Below are 12,443 nucleotides of genomic sequence, written 5' to 3'. Positions count from 1 at the left end.
TCTTCTCTCAAAACAGGGTTGATTTCCTACAAAGGAAGCTTCTTCAGGAGCAGACGCCATCAACCTGCTCGCTCGTGGTGAGTCGACCTCACACGGTTACCACATGATGTCTGATAATCAGCTCCTCTGTAGAGATTATGAATGAGTGTTTCACTTCCAGAACCAAGGTGGGTGGTCACTTTTACTTTTACCTCGCTGTCTTTTTTCAGCCAAAGTAGTCAAAGTACTGAATTGAAATCTGTGTAAAAGTGACAGCTGGAAGAGGAAACAGCTCAGTTCTGATGTGTTTCAGTGGCCATGATTAAGGCTTGCAAGCTTAATCACACGCTGAGGCAGCTTTTGCCGACTCGGTTCAAAGCACCATAATGATGGTCATTTTTATTGCAGAATCTCTGTGTAGGAGTGGCTTTTGTTGAACTAGGGAACTTGTGTGTCCTTTTTCTATCTCCACTGGCATTGTTTCCATGATACCAGCAGATAATTTTAAGAAATTACATGCCCCCCTCACTGCATAGTGCGGTCATTTAATCTTTTCTGTTTTAATCAGGTTGTTAAGAATTATCGTTAAACAATATTTTTTTCCTGAAGGACAGAAGTGGGTGGCGCTTAAAACTTAGCGGAGCAGCAGAGTAGCGTTCCTGCTCGTGTGTTTGTGTGTCTGTCTCAGTGTTTGAAGTGGGTAATGTGCTTTTGGTTAAGGCCCAAAGTTGTGATGGTAATTGCCTCGCTCTCTCTGACTCTCATAATTCATGCCTCCGGGGGGCCATTACAAAAGCTTCTGAGTCTAATTCTGTTGAATTAAAAAAAAGGGGGGGAAAAAAAGAGCAGAAATATGTTGGAAGCTCTACAGCTCATACAGTACTTAATGTCAAGAGAAGACAGAAGTGAAATATTTATTTTGCACACAAGGAAGACCAATGATTTATGTATAATTGGAACCCATTTCCTAATCTTTGCATCCCAAAGGTAGAATAGTTTTAGACTTCATACAAAGTGTAGTCATACCAAGATTACGTTGTATCACGTCTGACTCCTACTCGCCATTCTTCAGTGTTTTATGAGTTTGTCTTGTCAATCATCATCATCATCAAAATAGTTTTGATTTCCTTCCTAAATCTCCCTGCTTCTTCAACTCTATCTGTGGAGGCTCTTCAGCCAAATGCCCTCTGAAATTGACAGATGAGTGGCATGTCCGCAGGTAGGAACATGAACAATTTACAGTGAGGTGGGCAAAAGTGCAACACTTCAATCAGTCTTGGCAGGTTGCAACTTTCAGTTCACTGCGAAGCTGCCATGTTAAAACAACGGCGGACGATTTCAGACGACATCACCGCGTCTCTAATGAGCCATGGATTATGAAGTCGGATGTGATAGGAAGCTGTTTATGACATCATCAGACTGTCTTGCCAAGAAAAACATCAGCAATGAGTCATTTCACATAAAACCCCAAAAATGAAATCCCCTTCAGGTCAAGTGACAAAGCTCCTAGTAACCTTAGTTATTGGCAGCTGTGTCCATTGACAGAAAAGTGGTTGGTATCGAGCCCCCCGGTGTCAGTGTTTAAAAAAAAAAATTTTTTTTTTCAAAAGCGAGATGTGCAAATATGTACTCTCAGTTTACAAATCCATGCTATTATACATCCATGCGCATTTATTTCAAAACTGTGTGTATGGATTTGTTATCTATATCTGTGAAAGTGTAATTTGTGTTTTCCCAATCTGTGGCCGTGGATTTGCAATCTTTACTCACATTTTTACGAACCCCCTCACTTCATGATCTCGTTTAAAACTTGGACTTCTTTCTTCAAAGGAAGGCAGCTGCATCCACCAAAAAAATCCAGTTGATCTTGATGCAAGAGTAGATTTAATGTGTTTTATGATCATTTCACAGTTTACAGCGTAACATACAGATTGCAAATCCATGGCTATGTATGGCAAATCGATTGGAGGGAATTACAATAACGCGAACATGGATTGTAAATCCATCCACACAGTAAACAAAGCTGTGTGTGTGTGTGTGTGTGTGTGTGTGTGTGTGTGTGTGTGTGTGTGTGTGTGTGTGTGGATTATAAACTAGAGCACACAGTACATAAATCATAGGCACAGATTTGTAAACCAAGTATACAGATTTGTACACTTATTTTTTCCTCAGCTTTCACCGGGGAGAAAATGTGGGACTTTGGCAGAGACTGTCAGTTCTCCTTTTCTGTTTTCTTTTGACGGTCAAATTAACCGATTGTAATTATGATTGTTACCATTGTAACCATGACAACACAGGTCCTCTAACCATACTGAAGTAGTAATTAAAGGAATCATGTGTAGGATTAGCATTAATGTAAGGTAAGATTCACCATGATGTTTTCATTTGTGCATAATCACCTTAAAAGAAGAATTCTGGTTTCATTAGCTCATGATATGTACATATAAAATTGATTATTCATCCATGGAGCTCACCATGTTTATACAGAACAGAGAAACCAAATATTGCAGATTAAGATTTTCAAGCATTTCTGCAGCGTGTGGCCAGCTTTGGAATTCGCACCAACCATTCCAGAGGAATGATGTGGTATATTACCAGAAAGTAAAGATTAGGAATGGGCTTCAGAGAAAAGGAGAAAATGCTAACTGAGGAAACAAGACTGATTACGACTCTACAAATGGCTAACTTAATTACATTTAACTTGAAGCTGATGGCGCCCCAGGGCCTCTAACTCAATACAATTGTACAACTGCCCAAAAATGTCCTTTAACAAACTCTCAAGCACATCATCCGTTTTGAGCTACGTCGTCTTTATCCATCCATAATATTTCTAATCCACAGTCACTTTGATTTGAACTAAATAAACAGAAAAAACCTACTATTTTATCTACTGACGTTTTTTTTAATTTCACCGTTTTGCTGTTGTATGTAGTTGGTAGCCATGGAGCACCGTTAGCTACAAGCTAGATGTGTCTGGCTCTTTCTACTGTATATTCTGGAGTCACAAAGATGTGATGCAGCACTGAAGAAAATGACTTTATAAGCACAGGACACGTATTTGTGAGTACTTGGGGGGGGGGGGGGGGATACACTATTTGGATGAAGTATTGCTGTAAGTACCTGAACATGATGGATGAGCGTGTGTTTTTCAGTGAGGAAAAGATGTTCACTCTCCATTTCGCCAGCACAGCAAGTCAGACGGAAGGAAAGTTTTGCAATGTGGAGCCATTTGATACATCTACATAGTACATTCATCACCCTGGACAGAGTTATTATCCATGATATAACTGTAGACAGAGACGAAATACAAATACATAAATTATTTCACAGTGTATTAGCTGCTCCAGACCTCCCAAACTTCAGTTTTCTGACCACATGCAGTGCGAGTCAGAGTGAGTCATTAGCAGAGCGGCTCATTGGTCCGACTCGCTGAGGATCTAGGGTCTGCTTAATATCGTATCAGTTCTAACCAAATGCTTTCAGGTTGGGCTCAAACTTGGAGCTGAACTGTGAGGTAACTATCCTGGAAGGTTTCACAGTTCAGCTCGTGTTGAGACATTTCAGGGACATTCTTGCCTCGTGACATCAAGGCAGAGGGGAAAGATTTTGACACTCGTCGTGTTGAAAGATTCACAGTGAGGGAAGCTGTGTTCACCAGTAGGTTTTTATAAAGTGTGTGTTTTGATAGTGATATAAACCAGCCTGCCATCATCAATACACCCCAGTGTAGGTCTAACGCACACACACACACACACACACACACACACACACACGTACATTACCTTGAATAGTCAATTGGTAGCTAATTTATTCACACCGCATATTTTTTAGGAATGACAGGCAGGGGAGAAATGTCAGGCTACGATCAAGGTTGTTACCAGTTGCTGACAATTTCATACCTCAGTTAGCAAACTTTGACTTGCAGCTTCTGAGTGCGAATCTGTGTGAAATCATTTATTCTTACAGACGGTATTCACAGAGTTGCTGCATGAACATTATAACTGAGAGTGGTTACATTTCAAGCCTAACAAGCCTCTTTTAAGTGAACGTACCTGCAGCCCAGAGTATCAAATTTCCTCACTTATTGAAATGGCCTGACCGAGCTTATGCATCATTTCCTGTCTGAGCCTCACGTTCGCGACCTGTCACGTTTGTACACCGGCTCCATCTTTGCAGCAGTGTGTTCTGAGGGGATTTTACGCAGAATCCTCACTATTCTCCTGTTTTAATGGAGCTATGGTTCTTTCCATGGATTGTTTTGACAACAGGATTATTTATGAACATTGATTCTATCATGGAGAAAAAAATTGCTTCTCGTTTGCCTCATGTTGCCCCTGAAGCAATTAAGTCATCTTAATGATATTTACACTTGTTTTTCTGCACAGCTTTGTGTAGTTTTGAAGTTTATAAATGCCTCAAAAACTCTGTTGCTGCATGGAGAAAAGAAAAGAAACATTTACTGGCTGTGTATCTGCTTCATGGAAACAAATATATTCACAAAATACATTTCCATATATTTCCATCCGCGTTTTCCATAAGGAGCATGAACACTTTTTTTTTTAAACAAAAAATCACCCCCAGTGACCTTGAATACATTGTTGCAAAGTCTTTGCTCCTGAAACCATGCAACCTCGCGATGGTCCGTTCTTGTAATAGCACTTTGTTCCTCAACAGGTGACACGGTGGCATCGAGGATCTGTGGCTCTACCAGAAATAGAGTGAGGCTGCAGCTTGAATCACAGCACTCACTCTCTGAAGCTCATCAGCTGGCGGTGGCAGGGAAACCGGGACGACTCGATCACATCGCTGTGTTCCACCATGTCGCATTGTGAGTAGGACTTACAGAAGAAACTCATTTCATTTTAGTTGAACTTTGGTCTTCATCTGACTAAAGCCTTTGCACACTGACAGTGAATGATTGAAAATACTTTTATATTTCATAATATTTTATTCTAACATTGATTATTTAGTTAATGGTATGATATTGAATAGATTGCAGATTCACTGGAATCAGAAAATATTTGGTTTTCATCCCTTTAATCGAAATTGCATTTGTGGGGCTGAGACCACTAATGAATGTGCTGTAAAGCACCATGGAGGTATTGTGTCCATGTACTGGGGAATTGGAAGAGGGGCTCATTGAGTTTAAAATGAGCAGCCCTTGCATGGATAGTCCAGTGGACATCAATCGAGGCTTTAATGGTCTCTCCAGGTTCCTCTCTAGTGACAACTCGGACTGCTCTGACAACAGAACTCTCAGAAGACCTAATTAGCCTGACCATTAAGTGTAAAGAATGATTGAGGGATTGGAAAAAACACAGCACTGCAACAAATATTTCACATTTGTGTTCATTTGTGACCCTTTATGAGCCAGAGGGAAATGCGAGCAGGCTTTGTTACTAGATTTCAGTGCAGTAATTAGGTTTTATGACTCAATGTTTTGTCACTTTCCCTTTGGTTTTTAGCCACATTAATAGTTATTCATGGAATTGTTCGAATCGGCCCTCATATTTCTTGCCATGATGTATTTTCTAATAAGTAAAGAGTGTGTGTGTGTGTCAGGAGGAACAGTGGGAGTTGTGCTGAATTCCTTTGAAGCCAACGACGAGGGGAATTCAGGAAAGGAAAAGAAAAGATGTAATCCCTGAAACACGCGAGTGCTTGACATAAGCAAACATACAGGGAGGATTTCAAAGAGATGGCTGCTCGCCGGGAATCGTCTCACGCACCGATGGGAGATAAGGAAGCAAACGCAGCACAGAGAGGTTGGAGTCGTCTGTGTGTGCAGTGACAGTGTGAGGGCCCTCTCTTTCATGTTTTATCAGGAAAGATTGGGAGGTTTGTTTATTGTCAACGTCCCGTCACCAGCCTGTGGACTTTATCCTCGTCGATGCCAAGCTAGGAATGCAACCATGTAACGGGGGAAGATTCACTGATAAGCTCCCTGATGCCTGCCTTGTCTTGCATTTGGAAAACATCTGTTGGATTCTTTGGCCATAACGCAAACACGTCAGTCAGAGTGACCTAATAGGAATGTGAGTATGGTGCGTATACCTGTCAGTTCACACATGAATTGTGTGGGTACCTGTTCTTATGCATTATGCAATACAACAGGCTTCTTTTAACTACCCCCCCCCCCCCCCCCGTCCAGGCCCTTGATGGTACTGTTGCACAAATAAGAAGATTGTGACATAAGAATCAGCTTGAAATTGAGCTGCTCCTCCTCCTACAACCCCCGAGTGAAATATGAACAAGCTTTGATATATTCTGTATTAATTTTAGATCTCAACAAGAATAAAGACTTCTGAAATGTTCTTACAAAAGGGAAACCTGACATCTCTCTGCCCAACGTGCTTGACACGCCACAAACACTCATACTGAAGTGTTGAAGGCATCAGGAGTACTTGGGGGTTAAATTTCTTGAGCAAAGATGCTTTGAAAAAAGCTCAGGAAGAGATTGAGGTTCATCAAGGAGTTCATCAGAGTCTACAAAACATGCAATTTCCTGTTGCTGGCAGAAAGTTATCAAAAGTTATTTCCTGAAGTTTGTTGTCGAGTAATATTATAAAGTGTGATAACGTGAGTCAGTTACTCTTTGGTAACCTAATACTTTAAATCTATACCATGTATTCTGATTTGTTCTTTATGGATCAATGTCCTGAAAAATGTACAACACATAACAGAAGTTAGATGGGATATTCCCATCTGGATCAAAGTTATGGTCGATCTGACTGACAAGCCTGCAGCCATGTTGCTGTGGTTAACATCAAGTTTTTATTGACTGCAGTAGCACTGCAGCATCCACCCTGCATATCTATCCACATTCAAGCCGCTGGTGGACTTCTTGTTCCAGATGTATTCTGACATTAGGAATAAACTTCACCTGCCTGGAGGTGAGTCCTGCCGGATGCCCTGGCTGAGTCAACTGTGTGGAGGAGTAGTATTTTCATGCTGCGGTGTGGAGTGATTCATTGGGGATGTGGACAGGTGATGCTTGGGACACTTTGACTGTTCACATCACTATTGTTGTCAGGTCCTGTCAACATGTTTGGGTGCTGCTGGGCAGGCTGGAAGCATTTTATCACAACCATGAAGCAAACTCAGCGCTCGCTGGAGTCGAAGTATACATATCTGATATTAGCCTCTTGCTAGAGACCTCCCGATGGTGTAACCAGCCTGAGGGGCTCTAGTCTTGGAGTTGTCCATTATTCACCACATCACTGTGCACTGGAGAGGAGGATGTGAAGTCAAGTGCGTACTCCAAAGTGCCCAGGAACCCAACTGACGGTTAGTTTAACTTTTATTCTCTCAAAAGACTGACAGTCAGCTTTCTGTAGAGCTGCCATCAAGAGTTGAGTGCCAAAGGCTTTGAAAACTTACAGCTTTTGTGGTTTTCAAACCCACAAAAGTGAATCAGCTTTCATATGCAACTCTCCCACATAGTTGTGAGATAAATTATTGTTCAGTACCTCTGATTGTCCTGGTATGATTTCACACAAAACGTCTTGTCTGCAATTAACCGGAATGTTCAGCCAAACAGCTTTTTTTTTAATACGTGAGAGACGTAAGCGTGACCTCAGTTATTCACCAAAGCATTGAGCCTCAGTGAGCGTCTTCACTGTAGATACTCCAATCAGCTGCTCACTCAACAGTCCAGTCAACTAATAAACTATGAAACCCGTAAGAATATTGTGGATGACATACATTGAAATGAGAAATTCGCAAAAAAAAAAAAAAAAAGTCTCAAAGGCACGGTGGTGCAAGAAGCAAGGTTGTGGGTGGAGCCCCGGCTGGAGCACGGGGTCTTTCTGTGTGAGTCTCCATGTTCTCCCTGTTCCTGCTGGGTTCTCTCTGGTACTCCAGCTTCCTCCACAGTCCAAAGACATCAAGAGGGGACCAGGTTAATCCAGACTCTAAATTGACCGTTGGCGTGGCTGTGAGAGCCAATGGTTGTCTGTCTATATGTGCTGGCCTTGCCAAACCCCCCGCCCCGGCCCTTACCAGGATAAGTGGTAGAAAATGGATGGATGGAAAATGTCTCAAAGAGAATTTGGTCCAACTTCACCCTAGAACACTAACGTCTGGTCATTTTCTTTTTTCCTTTTTTTTTACGTCTGGTCGTTTTAACCCTCACGATTCTTGTTGTGTCATTTTACAGGGTCCCCCATGGTACCTCTTTTTTATTTTATGTGACATTTCATATTGGGAAATTAAAGAAGAGTACTTCAGTTTGGCATACAGTGTACAGTGTAATATATTTTGATGAAAACTATATTTTATCAGGAATATTATATCGGGTGATGGTTTTACTAATTTTAACGTTAGCGTTCAAGAGATTTTACAGTACGTGGAAATTAGTTATAGTTTTAGGTTGAATTCTAACTTTATTCAGGTTGTTTCAAAGTCACAAGAAGAAAATAAAAATAATGCTCCAGTCACTCATACACTACTATTCCAGTCCAAAGAATAACAGTATTTTACAATATCTATGCAGCCTTTTCATCTTAAAATTGAATTTTTCAATATACTCAAAATGAATTTCCATGTTTTGTTACTTGGCGGATAAACAGAGTGTAAAGCACGAAGTGTGTGTACCTCTGCCATGGTGACAGGATAGGAAGGAACCTCCCTCTCAACGGTTTTGAGCAGTCTTCAGAATCTACAATTTTACCCCAATCGTCTTGTTCATCTCTTGTTCTTTGTGGTATTATAGTATCACGCGTGACCCCTGGTCTGTGCCAGTCTGACCCACACCAGTGTATACCCTGGTGTCAGAGGTCACACACGCTATTGGATGGAACCAGTGAAAAGTCTAGTGGTTCCCGCTGGTCTGTCTGTGATTGGGTCCTGTTGCCTGGTGCTGAAACTGCTCCTGCAGTCGTGTGTTTTCATGGCTTGTAGGAAGGTTGCCGTCCTCAGGCTGTGAAGGTTCGGAGGTGCAGATGTTAAACTCTTCACTGTTGCTGAAGATGTGAGGACATTTCCAGCCGCTCTTCCCAAACCTCCAGCATTTCTCTCTCTCTCTTCCTGTCAGGTGATGATCTTTTCCTTCCATGGTTGCTTGACTTCTTTTTCGTCTTCATGTGGATTTGACTGATGGGAAGCTGCGGTTTACTCACATTAATCATCATATTTACATCCGAGACCGTATTTTTTCGGTCCCCATGCTGATGACAGCTGAAGGCCGGAGGTTTTATGTTTTCAAGTTATCCCTTCCTACATCACGTTCCTCTCAAGGTAATATTTCCAGAACACTCTGAGGGAATTTCTTCAGGTTTGGCTCAATTTTCCCATGGGACTCGAGGGTGAATGGAAAGATTTTGGCGCAAGGTCAAAGGATAATGTCACTGTTAGCTCACGTCCTCGATATCTGTCCCATTCTCTCAGCACAGTATCTCAGAAATGCCTTGAGGGAGTTTTTTTTTCTTCCCGTATTTGGCACCTCTTAAACAGTCACTTTTAGATACTTGTTTTCTATCTGTTCATCTTACTCTCTGCAGTTCTGGATCCTATTTGGATCTGTGTAAACGAAACCTGTTAACGGTGGGGCCATGAGGGAATCTCTAGTCTAGACTGCCTGTGGTGTGAGCACTTCCTGTTGCTCATAGTTTATGATGCTCAGGTTGCATGAGCAGGAAGTATCTGAAAGCAGATCCATTCACTGCCAAACCAAGTAATGTCTTGTCATTGTCATTCTGTTTCATTTAAAAGTTATTTATACAGTAATTATTCTCACTAAAAGACAATTTTCACATTCTAATGTTCGACTCTGAATATTCAAAATAATTAAGTTATTCACTCTCAAGGGGGTGTTTGCATTTTTAATCCGATTGTATCGGTCTCATAAAATGCTCTAAAAATTACAGTGATGAATTTATCACAATAATACTTGTGAAAATTTGTTTGGCACACCTTGTTTTGCCTACATCACTTTCGCACTTTCCTCAATGAAATGCAGAAGTGGTTGAACAGCAGCAGGGTTTGATAGGAATGGACTAAATGCTGGGTTGTGAAAGTGCCTCAGCTCAGTGCTGTAAATCAAGTTGACTGTGCCGGACGTCTTCAGATCCATTTGTTTCTGGCCATCAAATATTTGTGTTTCTGCTGCATCGACAAACCTCTGATGTGGAAACCATTTCTGCGTCCACATCTGCACTCTCCGTAGGGTTCCTGTGGAGTTCCCTCCACTGAACACGTTAGATGCAGCGTCGTGTTCAGGTTCCTTTCTGGTGATGAAGATGCTCGTCTCTTCCTGTTTGAAATGCTGATGACAACATGCCAATATGGAGAATGGGACCTTGATGCAGGACTCATCGATGTTTTAGTTATCAGGTCAGAAAAAACATATATTTGCAATTAAGAATATCGTCTCTGTGCTCATAATGGATGAGACAAAACATTGATCCTGCAAACACGTCTCGATACTTGCTCTTGTGTTGCGGCGGGGCCAAATATGGATGTTTTTATTGCAGTTGCTGGTGTTATAAACAGACTCACCTCATCACCGTGTTTATTTGATCATTTTACAAGTTGTTGTATTTTTTAGGCGATTCTATGATGCATATTTTCAAGAACACACACCTTCCTGTATATAAGATTTGACATGCCATCAGTCCTTCAGCACTGACCTCATGTCCTGCAGTTGAATTAGCCATTACTCCTGGCTCTCTGACAGCTGGGCGGGGGGCGTGGGGCGGGGCACGCGTACCACTGCCTGCCTGGGCGGACAGCTGCTCCTTTCCTCCATCATGCCCTCTGACACTGGAGCCTTGTGCAGCACCGCCTCTCCTGCATGTCAGGACTCATGTCACAACCTCACATCACAGGCTAGCTCGCTGGTTAGCTAGCCCCTCCCCCCCCGAACCCTTATGTTTCTCTGCGGCACATTTGCACCTCTCCTTAGTTTGTGTTTCCCATCGTCTCAACTCTTGGCAAGAATGCAAAGTGAGATCTGTGCTAGTAACTTGACACATTCCTTCACCCACAGACAGGAGTCATAATTCATCAGCGTACATTATAGATACAGCTCTCAAAAAGCAGGCAGCAGTTGATGTATCGTTTCTTGAAAGGAAAAAATAAAAAGCGCCCACAACTATAATTTCTCAGACTTTTTAAATAGATGAACGTATTTGGCTTCAAAGATACAGTGAGAGCGCTTGTGGTATTGGGTGTGATATTCTAGCCTCATATTTAGGAATGCAGCTGGCATGTATTTTTGTTTTGAAGGAAAATAAGCACCTTGGACATGGTTGAACTTGCACCCAGAAGCATGACACCATGTCAAGTCCAGTCAAGGAATGTTGAGGAATGCTAATGCAGGAGGCAGCGAGGTCCGACGCCCACATCAAGAACTGAGAGGCTGGGCTGATCCTGTCAGCTATTCTTCAGAGGCTGCGGGATGATAAGTCACACTCTTGCAACATGATGGATCTCGGAGGTCAAAGGTCAGCACTGCAAAGGCTGCGACTGAATAAAGATGCATCAGCACAGTAGTGTGGGGAGATGCGATAGTGATGTATCCTTCAGCATAAATAATACAAGGCAACAGAGATGAAATGGAAATAAGGACAATAGATGCCCATTAATCCTGTCACACTCAAGATGTTTTTTTTTCAATTATGGCAAATAATCTATATTGAAATCACTGATGGATACACACATTCATGCGTTCTTCATGGTAAACATGGCAGCAAATGGAGGGGCTGTATGTCTGCTGGCTCAGTGTGTCTGACGTCGCCCAGGGAGAATGCAGAATTTAATCCAATTACATACTGTAATGCCAAACATATTGCCTTTTATGCATGAACACACATCTCTTCATCTCATTGTTAAATGTTACGTATCTCATTAGAACATGTTTTGTCTCAGAAGAGGGCAGTTATCCCCAGAGGCAAACATCTCGTTCTCCGGCCACACGTATTTGGTTCGATTTCACCAACAAATAATAATGATCTAGAATCAGGCTCGACACGACGACGCTCTTTGCTGTTATGTTGAGGTTGACCACATATTGAAACATATGGAAACATATATGCTGCGTATGTCGTGGCCTGTATGACGCATCACACTCGTATTACACTGACTAACTTTAGCTTGCACAGCTCTGACGTTCTGCTCGTGATGTGTGGTCAGGACCGTTTTGCTGAAATTTATGTAAGGATTCTTGACAAGTATTGGAAAAAATATAACAGTCATATAATCTTGATAATGTAATATGTGGATTTCTCAAAGGTGTTCTTTAAAATATCTGGTGTCACAAAGTGACTCAGTACAGGCCAAAGGTTTCACTTCTGCTAGACCAGGGCTGCCCAGAGGGGCCCCTGATTTGGCCCTCCAGATGCAACTGAGCAGATGGATAAGAAGACGCACATGCCTCATTCTAAAAGATACAAAATGATTAAGGGAAGAGGAAAAAATAAGGAACCATAGAAATACTTACCCTAAACCTAAGGAACAAGTTTCAT

At 41.9% G+C, this 12,443-nt stretch overlaps 1 long non-coding RNA gene across 2 annotated transcripts in view; it reads left to right on the top strand.

Moving 5' to 3' along the window:
- LOC147243703 (uncharacterized) overlaps positions 1-12,443 on the top strand; it is a 47,450-nt gene that overhangs the window by 23,408 nt on the left and 11,599 nt on the right. Inside the window, exons 2-4 of one of the 2 annotated variants that reach the window (XR_015110416.1) lie at positions 17-77; positions 4,654-4,807; positions 5,542-6,225. This is a non-coding gene — a long non-coding RNA (uncharacterized LOC147243703). Of the gene's footprint in view, positions 1-16; positions 78-4,653; positions 4,808-5,541; positions 6,226-12,443 lie in introns of those variants that run through there. The other variant, XR_015110415.1, reaches the window with a different exon arrangement.

The sequence above is a fragment of the Aulostomus chinensis genome, chromosome 19 (genome assembly GCF_037954235.1).
Source record: "Aulostomus chinensis isolate RoL2024-O1b breed Wild chromosome 19, RoL_Achi_v1.0, whole genome shotgun sequence".
NCBI lineage: Eukaryota > Metazoa > Chordata > Actinopteri > Syngnathiformes > Aulostomidae > Aulostomus > Aulostomus chinensis.
This window is presented reverse-complemented; position numbering and strand designations above follow the sequence as displayed.